This window comes from Dasypus novemcinctus, chromosome 3 (genome assembly GCF_030445035.2).
Source record: "Dasypus novemcinctus isolate mDasNov1 chromosome 3, mDasNov1.1.hap2, whole genome shotgun sequence".
NCBI lineage: Eukaryota > Metazoa > Chordata > Mammalia > Cingulata > Dasypodidae > Dasypus > Dasypus novemcinctus.
In genome coordinates this window covers 128,797,639-128,816,550 of record NC_080675.1, presented here as the reverse complement: position 1 = coordinate 128,816,550, position 18,912 = coordinate 128,797,639, and the positions used below count along the sequence as shown (strand labels likewise).

Sequence of the window (18,912 nt, the reverse complement as noted above, 5' to 3'; positions counted from 1 at the left end):
TCCCACTTGGTCGTGGTGTATAATTCGTTTAAGGTGTAGTTGAATACGATTAGCAAGTATTTTGTTAAGTATTTTTGCGTCTAGGTTCATTAGAGAAATTGGTCTGTAATTTTCCTTTCCTGTGGTGTCTTTGTTTGGCTTTGGTACTAGGGTAATGTTGGCATCATAGAATGAGTTCGGTAATGTTCCTTCTGTTTCGATTTTTTGGAAGAATTTTAGCAGGATTGGTGTTAGTTCTTTCCAGAATGTTTTATAGAATTCACCTGTGAAGCTGTCTGGCCCTGGGTTCTTTTTAGTTGGGAGGTTTTTAATGACTGATTCTATCTCTTTACTTGTGATTGGTTTGTTGAGACCATCAATTTCTTCTTTTGTCAATATATGCTGCTTATGTGTTTCTAGGAGTTTGTCCATTTCCTCTGAATTGTCATTTTTGTTGGAATATAGTTTTTCAAAGTATCCTCTTATGACAGTCTTTATTTCTGTGGGGTCAGTGGTGATATCTCCTTTCTCATTTCTTATTTTGTGTATTTGCATCTTCTCTCTTTTTTTCTTTGTTAGTCTCGCTAAAGGTTTGTCAATTTTATTGATCTCAAAAAACCAGCTCTTGGTCTTGTTTATCTTTTCAAGTGCTTCCTTATTTTCTATTTCATTTAGTTCTGCTCTTATCTTTGTTCTTTCTTTCTTTCTTCTTCCTGTGGGATTACTTTGTTGTTTTTTTACTAATTTCTCCAAATGTGCAGTTAGTTCTTCAATTTTTGCTCTTCTTTTTTGATGTATGAATTTATGGCTATAAATTTCCCTCTCAGTACTGCTTTTGCTGTATCCCATAAGTTTTGGTATGTTGTGTTATCATTTGTTTCAAGGTAGTTATTGATTTCTTTTGAGATTTCCTCTTTGACCCACTGTTTTTCTAAGAGTGTACTGTTTAATTTCCGTATCTTGGTGTGAAATCTGGGCCTCTGGCCCTTGCAGATTTCCAGCTTCACTCCACTGTGGTCAGAGATATTATTTTGTATGAATTTGATCTTTCTGAATTCAGTAAGCCTTTCTTTGTGGCCTAGCATATGGTCTGTCTTGGAGAATGATCCATGTGCACTTGAGAAAAATGTATATCCTGCTGTATTCAGGTGTAATGATCTGTATATGTCTATTAGATCCAGCTCCTCTAATATACTGTTCAAATATTTTGTTTCTTTAGTGATTCTCTTTTGAGATGTTCTGTCCAGAGTTGATAGTGGTATATTAAAATCTCCCACTATAATTGTAGATGCATCTATTCTTTCACTTAGTTTTTCCAGTGTTTGCCTCACGTATAGTCAACTGAATATGGGAAGGAATATAGTATGAATTAAAAAGCCAGTATTTTCATGAGAGAGGGAAAGAGAAAAGAAAGACAGTAGTATCAAGAGTGGATAAAAGACAGAAGACAAAACAAAGGTATTAGAAATTAAAAGTTAGACAATTTGGGGACCAAAGAAAGGGAGGTGGAATATAGGAGAGACAGTAGATGATGGAGGATATCAAGATGTGGGGGAAAGGGGATAGTGTAGGTAGCCAAATCAATGCACACAGAAATGAGGAAATGGAGGTTGAGGAAACCCAGCAAATGTGAGGCATTCCCTGCAGCACCTATTGTATAATTAAGATAAAATAAAATAAGAAGAAAAAGAGAGAAAATTAAAAAAAAAGAGAAGAAAAAAGAAAAAAAAAGGGGGGGTGGGCAAAGAAAAGGGAGGAAAACAAGAATAAGAAAAGAAGAAAGGAAAACAAAACCCTAAATAAATGAAAAAAGACCTTGGGGGATACAATGGGAGAAAAGACTAGGAGATAATGCAATGTTAGCAACCAAGACAATAAAAAAAAGTAAAAAGAGAAAAAGGAAAGAAATGAAAAGAAAAAAAATACAAACGCTGAGGGCTAGGACAATCAAGGACCTCAGATGGCCTTCAGGGCATCGTGGATTCAGGGATGGGAAGTCTGTGATATTGCAGACTCAAGAGGTGTGAGTCTCTGGGGTGTGGGCCACTAGGGTTTAGGGGACACAGACCTGGGAATCACGAATCCAGTTAACAGGGAGCCTGGAAGCACCACAGTGCAACACAGCCTTCAGGGATCCCTGCAGCTGGGCGCCAGCCGTATTGGGGGGGGTCACATCCGCAAACTCTGACCTCTGTGTCAGAAACCCAAAATTCCATGTCTCGCAAAAATCTCCTCCGTCTCTGACTCACCAAATCGGCTTCCAGACACCTCCCACCCTGCAAGCCCCCAAAACAGCCTGCTTGTGACGCCCCTGTATTGCAAACAATTTAAGGACTGCCGCAGATCGGCAGCCAGCCCTAGAGGGCGGGGATCTAACCAGAAGCTCTGATCTCCGTGTCAGAAACCCAAAATTCCATGTCTTGCAAAAATCTCCTCCATCTCTGTCTCACCAAATCGGTTTCCAAACACCTTCTGCCCTGCAACCCCCCAAATAGCCCGCTCAGGGCTTAGGAATTCCCCAGTGCAGCAGAGCCTCCAGGAATCGCCGCTGCCATGCAGCCTGCCCCAGGGGGAAGCATCTCGCGTGCAGCCCCAATCTCCGTGAAAGAGATTCTAAATTCTACCTTTTACATGAATATTCTCTGTCACCGACCCACCAAATCGATGTCCAGACACCTCCTGCCCTGCAAAACCCTGAAACAGCCTGGTCCAGAAAAATTTCCAACACTGCTCAGCCACTTCTTGCAGGAGAGACTGTAAGGTGCACTCACTCAGACACCATCTTGCCCCGCCCCGCTATGAGTGTCCTTTAATTGTATTATTCTCCTCTACATGTGGAGGCACTTTTCTCTTGCTGTTTTCAAGATTTTTCTCTTTTTGTTTGGCTTTTGTATTAACTTAGCAGTTTGAATATGGTGAACTTCTTGGACATGTAGGTTAATGTTTTCATCAAATTTGGGAAATTTTTAACCATTTCTTGAAATATTTTTGGTTGAAAGCTAAACATTTTAGTTAATATGTTCTAACAAGTCAGGGCTCCTTTTTTTTTTTTTTTTTTAATGTTGCTCATTTTTTAGTAAGTTGCCTAGATTTAAATGGCAGAATCAGTTTCCCTTTTTTTTGATTATTATTAATTTTTTTTAGATATACTTCCTTAGGGGTGATTCCTCTGTTTGCAAATTTTAATGTCAAGCTCATGATTTGGGCAGTGGTGGTAAATACCTTGGGTCTATAAGGCTTCAACCCCTTAATGATTGATGTATGCTTGGGTTTTGGAATGCATTGAAAATTGTGGCCTGTTCTCAAGTTTCACTTGATTTTCAGTTTATGCCAGGATTTCTCAGGACTCTCTCACAGGTACATAGCCTTCCCTTTAGACAGGATTGTGTGTGGAGCTTATCACAGACTTGCTATGCCTCTCTCATTTATATGATCTCCCCATTAAATTTTTGACTAGTTGTGCATCCAACCCAACCCAACCAGAAACTCAACATAAGACTAGCAAACCTTCAAATTTTCCCTGTTTACTCCCAACTAAGTCTATTATTTTACCCGCTAAAGCTGTAAGTTTTTGTCCATCTACTCAAAAATGAGTTTACCCATTTTGCCAGGAAAGCTTCTAGTTTTTTTCTTGCTAGCCTCATGTTATTAAAACTGCCAGTCTCATCATCCTAGCTGGAGGTGGGGGACTGGGTACTGCCTCAGACAAGTAGGCCACAGCTTCCCATTGTTTTTACCTTTAACTCAAGCAGTTTTTCAAGAATCAATGCTTCTCAGTTTGCGGTTTGCCTTTAGTCAATTTTCAGTGAGCTGGAATAGATACTTCAAAAAAAATTTATTATAGTGAAATGCATATAACATAAAATTGGCCATTTTAACCAATTTCAAGTGAACAATTCAATGGTATTAATTACATTCACAATGCTGAGCACCTATCACTATTATTTATTTCCAAAAATTTCAAAGTCCCAAAGAGAAATTGTGTACTGCCCCTCCCTTGGGCCATAGTAAGCGCTAATCTACTGTCTGTCTGTATGAATTTGATTATTCTAAGTAGTTCATATAAGTGGAATCATATATTTCCTTTTGTGTCTAGCTTCTTTTACTTAGTCCAAGATTTATCACATTGTATTGTTCTTTTTTATGGTTGTACATACTTCCATTGTAAGTATGTACCACACTTTGTTAGGGATTATATTCAATCTACAGATCACTTTGGGTAATATTGACATCATAATAATGAGTAGTTTACTGCATGAAAACCAGGATAACTTCCCATTTATTTAGGGCCTTTCTCATTTCTTTCAGAAATGTCTTTTGTTGTTTCTAGGTATTTATTCTGTTGAATGCTATCATAAATGAACTTGTTTTCTTAATTTCCTTTTCAGATTTTTCATTGCTGGGTTATAGAAACACAACTGACTTTTGTGTGTTTATTGTACTTTGCTGAGTTCATTAATTCACCCTAGTAGATTCTAGAATTATAAATTTTTGGGATTTACTGTATACAGGATCATGTCTTCTCTAAATAAAGATAATTTAACTGCTTTCTTTCCTATTTGAATGCCATTTAATTATTTTTCTTACCTAATTTGTTTGACTAGAACTTCCAGTACAATGTTGAATAACAGTGAAAGAAGGCATCCTTTTTTTTTTGATCTTAGGGGAAAAGTTTTCAGTTTTTTGCCATTGAATATGATAACAGTTATTTTTCATAAATGTTCTTTATCTTGTTTAGTTATTTCCCATCTATTTAGTTTTCTGAATATTTTTTATCATGAAAATGTGTTGGATTTTGTAAAATACCTCTCTGCATCAATTGACATGATCATGTTTTTTTCACTTTGCTTCATTAATGTGGTACATTACACTGTTTGGTTTTCTTATGTCTTACACTTTTGTGTGACCCACTTGGTCATGGTGTGTAATCCTTTTAATATTCTGTTGGATTCAGTTTGCTAATATTTGGTTGATGATATTTGTATCTATATTCATATAGGAGTTTTCTTGTGATGCTTTTATCTGACTTTGGTGACAGGTTAATGATTGTCTTACAGAATGAGTAAGGAAGTATTCCGGCTCTCCTATTTTTTTTCTTTTTAAGAGTTTAATTTTTCTTTAAATGACTTATAGAATTCAACAGTGAAGCTATCTGACCCTGGATTTTTTGTTTTTGGGAATTTTTAAAATGTATGTTTTTTATTAGAGAAGTTAAGTTTATTGAGACTTTTTTGGTGGCTTAATGTATGCTTTATCCTAGAGAATGTTTCATATGAACTTGAGAAGAATGTGTATTCTGCTCTTGTTGAGTAGAATGTTCTCTATATATTTGTCAGGTCTGGCTGTTCATAGTGTTGTTCAAGCCTTCTATTTCTATAGTAGATTGAATTGTTTCCCAAAAAAGATGTGTTCAAGTACTAACCCCTGATTCAATGAATGTGATTCTATTTGGAAATAAGATCCTTTGAAAATATTGTTAGTTTAGATCAGGTCAAACTGATTTAGGGTGGGTCCTGATCAAATATGACTGCATCTTTATGAAGAGAGGAAATTTGGACATAGTCAGTAGGAGACAGAGGATAGCCATGTGAAGGAGAGAGAAATGAGTTATGCCCTGGATTGCTGGCAAACCACTGTCAAAACCCTATGTCCAGGGAAGTGGACTTGGCCTAGTGGTTAGGGTGTCCGTCTACCACATGGGAGGTCCGCGGTTCAAACCCCGGGCCTCCTTGACCCATGTGGAGCTGGCCCACGTGCAGTGCTGATGCGCACAAGAATTGCCCTGCCACACACGGGTGTCCCCCGCATAGGGGAGCCCCATGCACAAGGAGTGCGCCCCATAAGGAGAGCCACCCAGTGAGAAAGAAAGTGCAGCCTGCCTAAGAATGGCGCCACCCACACAGAGAGCTGATACAGCAAGATGACGCAACAAAAAGAAACACAGAGTCCCATGCTGCTGACAACAGCAGAAGAGGTCAAAGAAGAAGATGCAGCAAATAGACACAGAGAACAGACAACTGGGGCGGGGGGTGGGGAGGGGAGATAAATAAATAAATCTTTAAAAAAAAAACATAAACAAAAACAAAAGAACCCTATGTCCAGTGGCGCATGCTGGAATGTGGAGCCTCGCAGGAGAGCTGCTTTGCATGGGAATGCCACTTCACATGGGAAAAGCCACCCTGCACAGGAATGCCGACCGACAAAGAGAGCTGGCTCAACAAGAGACACAAGAGAGAAAATAAGAAGATGTAGCAGAACAGGGGAGCTGAGGTGGCACAAGAGAGTAATTGCCTCTCTCCCACTCTGGAAGGTCCCAGGATTGGTTCCTAGAGCTGCCTAATGAGAATACAAGCAGAACACAGAAGAACACACACCAAGTGGACACAGCAGACAATGGGGAGAATGTGGGGGTGGTGGAAGAAATAAAATAAATCTTTGTAAACAAAACAAAACAAACCCTATGGTCGGCATGGGAAAAGGAAGAAGTCTGGTCCCCAATATGGGACTGTGGAACCAGCTGTTTTCATGGCCACCACTGGCAGTGGCCCCATGCCCAGCAAGAGGCTGCTAGAATTGTGTGAGGAGGTGTTTGGCACAGCTGACCTTTACTGGGTGCTGGGCATGTGGCTTGATGACTCCATCAGTGAGGTCAGATGCGGCTACCACAAGATTTCCCAATAGGTGCATCCAGACCCGGTGGGCAAGGGTGACAAGGAGAACGCCACCTGCCACTTTCAGATCCTTGGAAAAGTCTATTCCATGGTAAATAACAAAGAGCAGAGAGCAGTATATGATGAGAAGGGAACAGTGGATAAGGACTCTACTATGCTCAGGAAAGAGTTTGACTGGGAAGTGTGTTGGATATTACTTTTCAAAAAGATAGCTCTAGAGGACATTCAAGCTTTTGAAAAAAACATACAAAGGTTCGCAAGGAAAGCTGGCTGATGTTAAATAGGCTTATTTTGATTTCAAGGGTGACATGGACCAGATCATGGAATCTGTGTTGTGTGTGCGGTGCACAGAGGAGCCCAGAATAAGGAACATTATTCAGCAAGCCATTAACACTGGAGCAGTCCCATCCTATAATGCCTTTGTCAAAGAATAAAAGCAAAAGATGAATGCAAGGAAAAGGAGGGCTCAAGAAAAGGCTTAAGAAGCAGAAATGAACAAGAAGGAGTTGGGCCTTGATGAAGGGATGGATAACCTGAAAGCAATCAATTGAAGGCAGAAAAAAGGATCAGTAAAAGGAAATGGACTTTTTCTGACTCAAATGGAAGCAAAGTACTGCAAATCTTCCCAAGGAAGAGCTAAAAAAAAAACAGTTCTCAAGAAAGAAAGAAATAATAGATATTTTTCTCTTCAAAGGTTCTTATGTTTAAAGATTTGAAAGCAGAAGTCAACTCTACCCCTGAGAGAGGTCTTTCTGGGCTAACTTATACATCAACTATATATACTGTATTAGTCAGGGTTCTCTAGGGAAACAAAATCAACAAGAGATTATCTGTCAACAGTATGCAACAGTTCTATAAGAGAGTCTCATGCAGCTGTGGGAATGCACAAGTCCAAGTTCCACAGGCAGGCCACAACCAGGGGCTGCAATGAAAGTCCAGTGAAGGTTCTTGATGAATTCTGGGAGACATTGGCTGTCCAAAGGCAAGCTGGGAAGTTCTCTCTCAATTCTGGAATCACTTCCCCTTTTAAGGCATTCAATTGATTGGATAAAGCGTCATTCATTGCTGATGGCAATCTCCCTGATTGATGTAACTGTAATCAGCTATCTATGATTTACCCCTGCAGTAAAGTCAATGGTGACTAAAGTCCATAAATGCCCTTGTATTACAGTTAACCCAGTGCTTGCTTGACCAAACAACTGGGCACAATTACCTGGCAGAGTTGACACGTTAGCCTAAACATCACAATCCACCCCTTGTCAACTTGGTAACATACATATTACCTTAAACCATACTTAGTATATAAGTAAAAACAATAACAGACCTACATATATATATATATACATATACATATATATACATATACATATATATATATGTAGGTCTGTTATATATATATATACCTGCCTAACAATGTTCAACTCTCCTGTGTACTACTGGAAATGCATTAATTCCATACAGAATAGGGTGCAAGTTCTTGGGTAATATTCACTCTCAAACTTGACATCCTCATTTATTATGACATGAACCTGATACAACTTCTTATACAATAAGGGGAAAGTTTGGGGAAGGAGACAAATTCGTTTTGTGTACATATACAATCATCATCATAATGAAACAAGGAAGAAAGATTCATGACCCTTATAGTCCTTGTTTATGTAACTGGTCACGTGGTTGAAGTTCATATTTATCACTACCTTCTTCCACTACCCATTCCATGTATCCTGTACCCTGAGCAAGCAGTTCAGCTGGCCATGGTTCTTTGCCTGGTGGGGTGACCCAAACTTTCATTCCTGAAGATTCTAGGCCATTGTTAGTCCTGCTTGGATTCGGTTGTTGCAATTTTCCATTGACTTAAATCATAGGACATGGCAGTACTAGGAGATGCCCTAGAGGATCTCCTGTATTCCAGGCAAACTCTTCTTTACCCCTATATGTAGATACAGTCCTATTTCCCTTTGATAGTCAAGATCAATCACCCCAGCCAGTACAGTAATTCCCTTCTTCGACTGTTGATTAAGAGATAAGAGGAGCCCAAAGTGGCCAGGTGGCAGTTTTAACTTCCAGTTCAATAGAACCATTGTTCTGTTCCCTGGTGACAGCATTTCTCCTTTTGGGACTAAAACCTGCAGACCAACAGACTTTGAGGCTGCAGGGACAGGAAGCAAAAATTTCCTAGCGGGTTACTAGGGGTAATAGTGAGTGGTCCACTCCCATTTCTACCCCTTTTTCCTGGACCCATGGATCCTGGTTATGCGACAAACAGGACCATAGAGTGGATGCTGATTTAGAGCATACAAAGCCTCCTAGAGAACATTGCACTAGCCCTGCAAGGTATTGCTACCTATTTGGTGCCATAATTGAGTCTTCAAAAGTCCATTCCACCATTCTATCAATCCAGCAGCTTCAGGGTGTTGGGGATCATGGTAAGACTAGTGAATTTCATGGGCATGTGCCCATTTCTGCACATCATTTGCTATGAAATGCTTTTCCTGATTGGAAGCAATACTGTGTGGAATGCCATGGCAGTAGATAAGATATTCATTAAGTCCACGGATGTTAGTTTTGGAAGAAGCATTGCTTGCAGGAAATGCAAACCCATATACAGAATATGTGTCTATTCCAATTAAAACAAATCACTGCCCCTTCCATGGTGGGAATGGTCCAATGTAGTCAACCTGCCACCAGGTAGCAGGCTGATCACCTAGAGGAATGGTGCCAATATTGGGGGCTGAGTGTGGGTCTCTGCTGTTTGCAGATTGGGCACTCACCAGTGGCTGTAGCCAAGTCAGCCTTGGTAAGAGGAAATCGGTGTTGCTGAGCCCATGCATAACCTCCATCCCTATCTCCATGGCCACTTTGCTCATGAGCCCACTGGTCAAGGACAGGAGTGCCTGGGAAAATAGGCTAAGCATTAGCCACAGTGCGGGTCATCTTACCCACATGATTATTAAAATCTTCCTCTGCTGAAGTCACCCTCTGGTGAGCAGTCACATGGGACTAAATATTTTCATGTTTTTTATCCACTCAAAAAGGTCTATCCACATGCCTTTTACACAGACCTTTTTGTCACCAGTTTTCTGATCATGTTCCGTCCAAGTCCCTGACCATCCAGCCAAACCATTGGCAACAGCCCATGAATCACTGTACAAATGCACCTCTGTCCATTTCTTCTTCTAAGCAAAATGAACAACCAGGTGCACTGCTCGAAGTTCTGCCCACTGGGAGGATTTGCCCTCACTACTTTCCTTCAGGGATGTCCCAGAAAGGGGGTGCAGTGCTGCAGCTCTCCACTTTGAGGCAGTACCTGCATATCGTGTAGAACCATGTTTAAACCAGGCCTGAGTTTTCTCTTCCCACCTCAACTGATTGTAAAGGACTCCCCAAGAGGCCAAAGCTGTGGGCTGGGAAAGAGAAGGTAACATGGCAGGGGTGGTGACCGTGGGCATTTGGGCTACTTCCTCACATAACTTACAGATGCCCTCAGGACCCGCTCAAGTCCTATCTCGTATATACCACTTCCAATTTATTATGGAGTGCTGCTGTGCACACCCGACTTTATGGTTTGGTGGATCAGATAATACCCAGCTCATGATAGGGAACTCGGGTCTCATGGTAACTTGATGGCCTATGGTTAAGCATTCAGTCTCCACTAAGAGCCAGTAGCAGGCCAAAAGCTGTTTCTCAAAAGGAAAGTAGTTATCTGCAGAGGATGGCAGGGCTTTGGACCAAAATCCTAAGGGTCTGCATTGTGATTCTCCTACAGGGGCCTGCCAAAGCCTCCAGACAGCATCTTTCTTTGCCACAGAAACTTCCAGCACCATTAGATATGCTGGATCATATGGCCCAAGTGGTAGTGCAGCTTACACAGCAGCCTGGACCTGATGTAGAGACTCTTCTTGTTCCAGTCCCCAGCCAAAACTAGCAGCTTTTCTGGTCACCTGATAAATGGGCTGGAGTAGCACACCCAAATGAGGAATGTATTATCTCCAAAATCCAAAGAGACCAGCTAAGTGTTATACCTCTTTTTTGGTCGAAGGAGGAGCCAGATGCAACAACTTATCCTTTGCTTTAGAAGGGATATCTCGGTGGAGGATTTGGCCCAGTGGTTAGGACGTCCGTCTACCACATGGGAGGTCCGTGGTTCGAACCCCGGGCCTCCTTGAGCCATGTGGAGCTGGCCCACGTGTGGCGCTGATGCGCGCAAGGACTGCCCTGCCAGGCAGGGGTGTCTCCCGCGTAGGGGGTCCCCACGCACAAGGAGTGCGCCACGTAAGAAGAGCTGCCCGGCGCAAAAGAAAGTGCAGCCTGCCCAGGAATGGCGCCGAACACACGGAGAGCTGACACCACAAGATGACGCAACGAAAAGAAACACAGATTCCTGTGCCGCTGACGACAGCAGAAGCGGACAAAGAAGATGCAGCAAATAGACACAGAGAACAGACAACCGGGGTGGGTAAGGGTGGGGGGGAGAGAAATAAATAAATAAATAAATCTTTTAAAAAAAAAAAGGGATATCTCAACATGCCCCATACCACTGGACACAGAGAAATTTCACTGAGGTGGAAGGACCTTGTAATTTAGTTGGATTTATCTCCCATCCTCTCTCAAGCAAATGCCTTATAATAAGCCTAGAGTCTTTGCTACTGCTTTCTCACTAGGTCCTACCAACATGATATCATCAATAAAATGGACCAGAGTGATGTCTTGTGGGAGGTAGAGATGATCAAGATCACTACGACAATATTATGACATAGGGCTGGAGAGTTGATATACCCTTGAGGCAGAACAGTGAAGGTATACTGCTGGCCTTTCCAGCTGGAAGCAAAGTGTTTCTGGTGGTCCTTACTAATAGCAATTGAGAAAAAAGCATTTGCCAAATCAATAGCTGCATACATGTTGATTTGCTGAAGCAATGATACCACATCTGGGACAGCAGCTGCAATTGGAGTCACCACCTGGTTAAGTTTACAATAATCTGTCATCCTCCAAGATCCATCTGTTTTCTGTACAGGCCAAATAGGAGAGTGGAATGGGGATGTGGTGGGAATCACCACCCCCACATCCTTCAGATCCTTGATGGTGGCACTAATTTCTGCAATCCCTCTGGAAATCCGGTATTGCTTTTTGGTTTACTATTTTGCTAGGTAGGGGCAGTTCTAGTGGCTTCCACTTGACGTTTCCAACCATAATAGTCTTCACTTCACAAATTAGGGATCCAGTGTGGGGATTCTGCCAGTTACTGAGTATGTCTATTCCAATTATGTATTCTGGAACTGGAGAAATAACCACAAAATGGGTCCGGGGACCCACTGGACCAACTGTGAGATGGATCTGAGCTAAAACTCCATTAATCACCTGACCTCCATAAGTCCCTACTCTGACTGGTGGACCACAGTGACGTTTTGGGTCTCTTGGAATTAATGTCACTTCTGAGCCAGTGTCTAATTATCCCTGAGATTTCTGATCATTTCCTTTTCCCCAATGCATAGTTACTCTGGTACAAGGCCATAGATCTCCTTGGGTAAAAGTAGGAGGAAGATTAACAGTATAAATTTGGGGCAGTTTAACAGGATCCTTCTCCAAGGAGACCCAGCCTTCTCCTCATTCAAGGGACTCTGGGTCTGTAAACTGTCTCAAGTCTGGGAATTGATTAAGGGGCCTTGATTCTCTGCGTATGTAGTTTGAGTTAGGGTTTCATTCACTTCACCTAGAACTTTTTTGTTTATACAGAAGCAGAAGAAATTTAGTAGACTGCCCATCTATTTCACTTCTAGGTACCCTATGATGTACTAGTCTACACTGTAACTCTATGCGACTCGGACTATTTTGAGTGCTTTTTTGAATCTGCCTTTCACTGTGGTAGCCACGCTCACCTTGACTCTGGCGATTATCTCCCCATACTTCCCATATCAGACCAACATCCAATCATCCCCATAATGTTTAATGATTCTAATTCCATCATAGCCCTCCCTACAGTAATATCTGGACTACAGAGAAGAGCAACCACAAAGTTCTTTGGGGAAGATGGGGTTAGCCTTACAAATTTTATCCTCACAGTCCTGGTTAAAGGTGTGTCTTTGGACATTCCTGTTGTTGGTGGGCAGCTCTCAAATGGTAAATCCATTCTAGCATTCCAATCTCCCTAAGCCTTTGAATTCCCTCTTGTACTGTGTCCCATGGCAATTTGGGCATCTCATCCTCAGACATGGTAGCCCAACTTTTGGCCCATGTTTCAATCAGCCACCCAAAGAAACTGTTAGAGCCTTTTCTAACCCCTTGATCTACAGTGTTGAATCCAGAATTTCTGCTTAGTGGGCCCATGTCAATAAATTCAGCCTAATCCAACTTTATATTCCTTCCGCCATTATTCCATACCATTAGTATCCATTACCACAGATACTTCCCTGATTTCTGTCTATATAAGTTGGAAAATTCATGCAGTTCTTTTTGAGTATCCCTTACTTCCTCATGGGTCACAGTTTGTATTTCACCTTTTGGGGCTTGTGATTTTAGTCTCCTCATAAGTATCGAAGATAAGAGAGGTGGTGGGGTGGGTAAGGAAAAAGATTAGAAATGCCTTGCAAGTTACTGACCTCAGGGTATTCCCTGGCATTTTCTTCTGGTGAGATGGAATTAATCTCTTCAGGCAGGGGATGGAAGGCAGTTTCCTCAGGGCAAACCAGAGGCTCAGCAGGCATGCTGGAGTTTGACTGGTATGTGCCTTAGGACTGGGAAGAGGTCCAGACTCCTCCCTGGGGGCTTGAGGCAGGGCAGGGCAGGCTTCAGTTTGGCTGGACCCACCTCAGGGCTTTAAGTTGTTTCAGACTTCCTGGATAAGACTGGAGGCTGGATGATACAAGGTTGACAAGGTGTGGTCTGGACAAAGCAGGCCATGGCAGTGGTATCTGGTAAAGTCTCAGCAGAATTCAGGGTTACAATGTCTTTATCTATATCATCACCATCCCATATGTCTCCATCCCAATTCCCTGGATTCCACTCTTTTTCCAATCCGTGCCTTCACTTTAACTGCAAAAACCCTTGGGGTTCTGATTTTAGTTTCCTTTGTAACTCCCCTACAATTACAATGAGAGTCTGAGTTTGGTTCTCAGATATTTTGAGCCTGTAGCTATAGGAGACAAGATTTTCTTTTGGAGCACGCATAGAAATTTTGCATCATTCATTCAGTGTTTAAGTTTAAAAATTGAAACCTTTAACTCATTTCTTTCTTTTGTAACAGTATCCAGAGTATCTAGGAGGAGCCAGCCAACATCATTATACTGTTTGAGTCCACAAAACTCTGTTAAGGTGTTGAAGACACTCTCACCTAGATCCTTGCTTTTTAGAAGCCTGGAAGTAGTGGAATCCAGTGATGCTATTTTGTGTATCTTGATTGCCAAATTTCACCATGGACTGTTAGCAGCCTCTTTATTATTGGAAAGGGAGTCGTCAGTACCCTTGAGTCCAATCAGAGTACAGAGCCAATTGCAAATCTCCCAGAACCACCTCAGACACCCCATGTTTAAGACTCTGTTCCTCAAGAACCACCCAACTTCTGGTACCAAGCTGTATTAGTCAGGGTTCTCTAGAGCAACAGAGTTAATAGGAGATATCTGTCAGTAGTATGTGATTCTATAAGAGTCTCTCACACAGCCGTGGGGATGCACAAGTCCAGGTTCCACAGGCAAGCTGCAACCAGGGACTGCAATGAAAGTCCAGTGAAGGTTCTTGACAAATTCTGGGAGACGATGGCTGTCTAAAGACAAGCTGGGAAATTCTCTCTCAATGCTGGAATCACTTCCCCTTTTAAGGCATTCAACTGATTGAGTTAAATGTCGCTCATTGCTGATGGCAATGATCCCTGATTGATATAATTATAACCAGCTATCTATGATTTACCACTGTAGTAAAGTCAATGGTGACTAAAGTCCATAAGTGCCCTTGTAGTACAGTTAGCCCAGTACTTCTTGACCAAACAACTGGGCACAATTTTGTGGCCGAATTGACACAGTAGTCTAACCATCACATATACTAAGCAGAATATCTCTATTTGATTTTAGTGTTTCCTGGACATCACCTGGCATTCTCTGAGATCCTATATGAAGGTAATAGTTGTGGGGAAGGTACTATACTTCTTTGACAGCACTTGCTTCCATAGATCCAATGTAAATGGAAAGTGGGTCTGTCACATACAGTTGTCATTTTGACACAAGAGTGAGCTGCAGAATATTCATGGTGATATACACATCTGCTAGAACAGGTACTCCACCTAACTGGAACACCTTCAAAACACTTGCTGAGCAGCTATTTGAAAAATACTTGCCTATTTGCTTTTCAGTCTTAATGATCTTGAATAGACCCTTTCCTTTTTTTTCATTCAACCAGTGTACTCTGTGCTTGAAGTAATGGAGAAGCAGGTGTTCTCATTACTTCAGGCATTTTTGTAAGATTTGTATATGATTTAAAAAATAAGTGAGAAATATAAGTTCTGAGTGCTTTTTAAGTGATCCCAGTGATTATTTAGAATACGATCTAGGAAAAATCTGAACGATGTTTAGGTTTAATAGAGAAGAAAGAAGAAAAGTAGTTCCAGTCAGCATTACAGTAGACAACTCTTTTTAAGTAGTGTAAGAACATGTGCATGGAGTCCTGCCTCTAACTGCTGAATTTTGCTAGACAGGTCATATAGCTTGCCTGAATTTGTTTCCTCATCTGTAAAAGGAATGAGGGTGTTGGACTAAATGACTTCTTAGAGGCCCCTTCTGACTGTTAACTTTGAAAGGCAAATACACTCATGGTGTTGGTTTGGGAATATGGTACAGAAATTTTTACTTATATTTAGTTGAGTAGGTATGTATTCATTAGAATATTTGAAAAACTTAGGGACTGTTCATCTGAAACCACCAATTTATAGACCAATATATTTAATACGTATTCATAAAACAAGTCCTCTCTTGGTACTGAGCTTTTTGTATCATAATTTATCTGAGGTAAGCACATGATACATTTTGAGTTTCTGATTACAAACAGGTTAAAAATACTCTTTATTGTATTAAAAATACAATTTAATGCAGGTTGTTTGAAGCCTTTCTTTCCATATGATAACATTGAAACACCTTGGTAAAATAAAAAAATTATCCTTTAAAAAAAACAATGCTATGAACTTCAGAGGAAGCATGACCCTGCCAGCACCTTGATTTCAGACTTCTAGCTTGTAAAACTGAGATAATAAATAGTTGTTGTTTTAAGCCACACGGTCTATGTTATTTTGTTATGGAATCCCCAGAAAGTAAGACAGTACCCTTATTTTTCTTCTCTCTAGGTGTTCTATACATTACTGTATGCCATGTGATTTATTATTGAAGATTAGACATTTGAATATTATGATGTATCTCTGGAAATCAGAGTATCCTTCTTCCCCAGGGTTTGCTGTCTTGTTTTATTTTTTCACTGTTGAAAGCTCTAGTAGTTCATTTGTTTAGTGACATTTCCAAAATATTTTTCAATTACTGTATTCCTTGTCATATGTGGCCATTGAAGTCTATGTTCGTTTAGCATGTGATCAACTAGTGCATTGAATTCTAGAGCATTTTTAAGTTGTCCATTTTCTTGATTCAGTAATCACTTGGTTCCTCTAAACTTTTGATGTTTTCCAGAGTTCTGATAAAGTTGGTTTTGACAAGCTTCATTGTTTCAGTAATGGGACAAGAGGTTGGAGCTGCCTACTTTGCCATCTTGCTCTGTGTATTCCTGAAATGGTTTTTTTAAAAGAATAATTTTATCTAGCTTTATTTTATTTCATATTTATGGAGAGATATTGTCAACATCTTCATGCCTGTTTAAAACCTGCATGTTGTCTTTTGCAGATGAATTTTAGATTTACTTATCAAGCTCCTTAAGAAGTCCTCTTGGTATTTTGATTAGATTTACATTGACTTTATAAATTAAGTTTCAGACAATTGACATTTATAATATTGATATTTCTCTCTAGGAACATGGTATTTATCTCCATTTATTCAGGATTTTCTTTATGTCTGTCAACCAAATTATTTAGTATGCATGTATGACTTGCTCATATTTTGTTAAGCTTATTCTTGGTATTTTAAAAGCTTTTTTTGCAATTAGTAATCAAAGTAGCTTTTTTACATTTTTTTTTGTAATTGTTTATTTCCTGTGTATAGGATAGGTAGTTTGGTTTTATAAGTTGATCTTGTATGCCTTCTTTGAATTCTCTTATTTTGTTTCTTATGCTTATTAATTTAAAATATTATTTGCAAATAATGGCAGTTTTATGTTCTTGTTATCTATATTTCTATTCCTTAATTTAGGACTTCTATTGTAAAGGTTATGGCCTCTAGGAAAATAGTAAAACTATAGGCATATCTGCTGTGATGATTTTGCTGGAAATATTTCTAATGCTTCACCATGAAGTATGGTATTATTTGGGTCTTTTTACCAAGTTAAGAAAATTATTTTCTATTCCTGATATTTTGCCATCTACTGAGATTGTACTGTTTCTCACTTTTAGTTTCTTAATACCATAAATGAAAAAGGCCCTGTTTGGTTGATCAACATATATTATAATTTCAATATGTTCCTAGATTCAGTTTGTTAATATTTTATTTTAGGTTTTTGCACCTAATTCATAAGTAAGATGGGCTTTTAGAGAATTGAAAGAGCTATAGAATTTCCCTTCATGAATTTGGCTTAGAGCTGCTCAGTATTCTATTGCATTTGCTGCCTGTATTAAACTAATATCCTATACAACTTGGCATTCTTTTTTTAGCAGTACAAAGTACTTGAAATCCACTTCCTTCATGTACAGTGAGTTTTATTCTAGCTTCCTAAGTTTTTCTATTACTGTTCATTCCTCCTTTAGGTTGTATGTTCCCTGTATTAGACGTTATTTTTCAGACCTTCCAGGATTCTGGCTTTGCTTTTATTTGATGTGTTATTTCTCTTTTCCCTTTATCATATGCCTTGTATTATTTCCTTCTTCATGGTTTTCTTTTCATTCTAGTTCCTTCTGTCGCCTTCTGTTTCCTACACTATGAAGTCCCTCCCCTTACCTACTTCTCCCTGAAGAGTTAGAATATTTTTGTCTCTCTAATATAATTTGTTATAAATTTAAAAAAATATGAAGTTCTTTAACTATATCTTGGCCATAATACCATATGTTTCCTGTTAGTTTTGGTTATGAGTAGTCTCATATTGGTTATTAACATATAGTCTTATTTTTTAAAAAACTACATTTTGCTTTCAAGTATTACTAGGGAAGAGGGTGTTCTGGCTCTTCACATACTTTATCCTTCTTCATATGTTGGAGCAGAGAGGAAGGAGAGGAAAAAAGGTAAACATTTAATTGTTTAACTTGATGAAGCTGTTAAATCTCCTTTTAGGTTGTGGCTGCCTGTCTGGCTAACAGTGCCTTTTCATCATGCCCTGTTGTTAGGCATTTCATTACTGGTTTACTCATGAGGCTATGTGTCGATTCTTTCTGGCCCTACCTGTTGGCCCCTTACTGGCCGCTCTCTGAACTTAGAACATGTAGTAATTAGCATTGTTTGTGTTTTGCTCAGGCTTTACCTACAATTCTGATACTATAGGAAACTCTCATTCAACAGCCTCTGGAATTTACCTTAAAGTCTATCTTACAGTTCAAAAGGAAAGTAAAGAATTGTTCTTACAGAGAAGAATGTTAAGTTATACAGATATTGTAGAGCACCTATAGTTACGTACACTTTTCATACCTATAACATTAATTCTATATCCTAAAATAATCCCTAGGAAACTTCATTTCAGCATGTCATTTTAGAGGTATGCTAGATACTTTTTTAAAAACTTAAATTAATTAAAATTTATATTAATGAGAGAGATTCAGGTTCTCAGTTATACTAACCACATTTCAAGTACTTAATTAACCACATGTGGACATCACAGAACATTTCCTTCATCAAAGAAAGTCTTTTTGGACAATGCTTCTCCAGAGGATAGAGGTGAGCAATTTTTCATACCATAAAGAAATCAGATACTTAGACTCAATCTTATATGCCACCCAGTTACTCTATTTCACTGTACTTTTTTCTTGCCCAAATGAAGGAAGTTGGTGAAATGGAAGAAAGTTGGAATTTGCCTGTGCTAGATATTGCTTTCAGTTCCACCTGATATTTAGCTTTTCATGTGACAATTTCAAATTTCAACTGTTAGTGCATAGTTGGCCACAGGATTAAGAGCTCAAACATTTCCATCTACCATAGACTAA

At 39.8% G+C, this 18,912-nt stretch overlaps 1 protein-coding gene and 1 pseudogene across 2 annotated transcripts in view; both read left to right on the top strand.

Annotated features, from left to right (window-relative positions):
- Positions 1 to 18,912, top strand: part of DNAAF4 (dynein axonemal assembly factor 4) — a 110,848-nt gene that overhangs the window by 36,486 nt on the left and 55,450 nt on the right. The gene's annotated exons all lie outside the window — the stretch shown is intronic.
- Positions 5,536 to 7,366, top strand: LOC139438207 (dnaJ homolog subfamily C member 9 pseudogene; annotated as a pseudogene).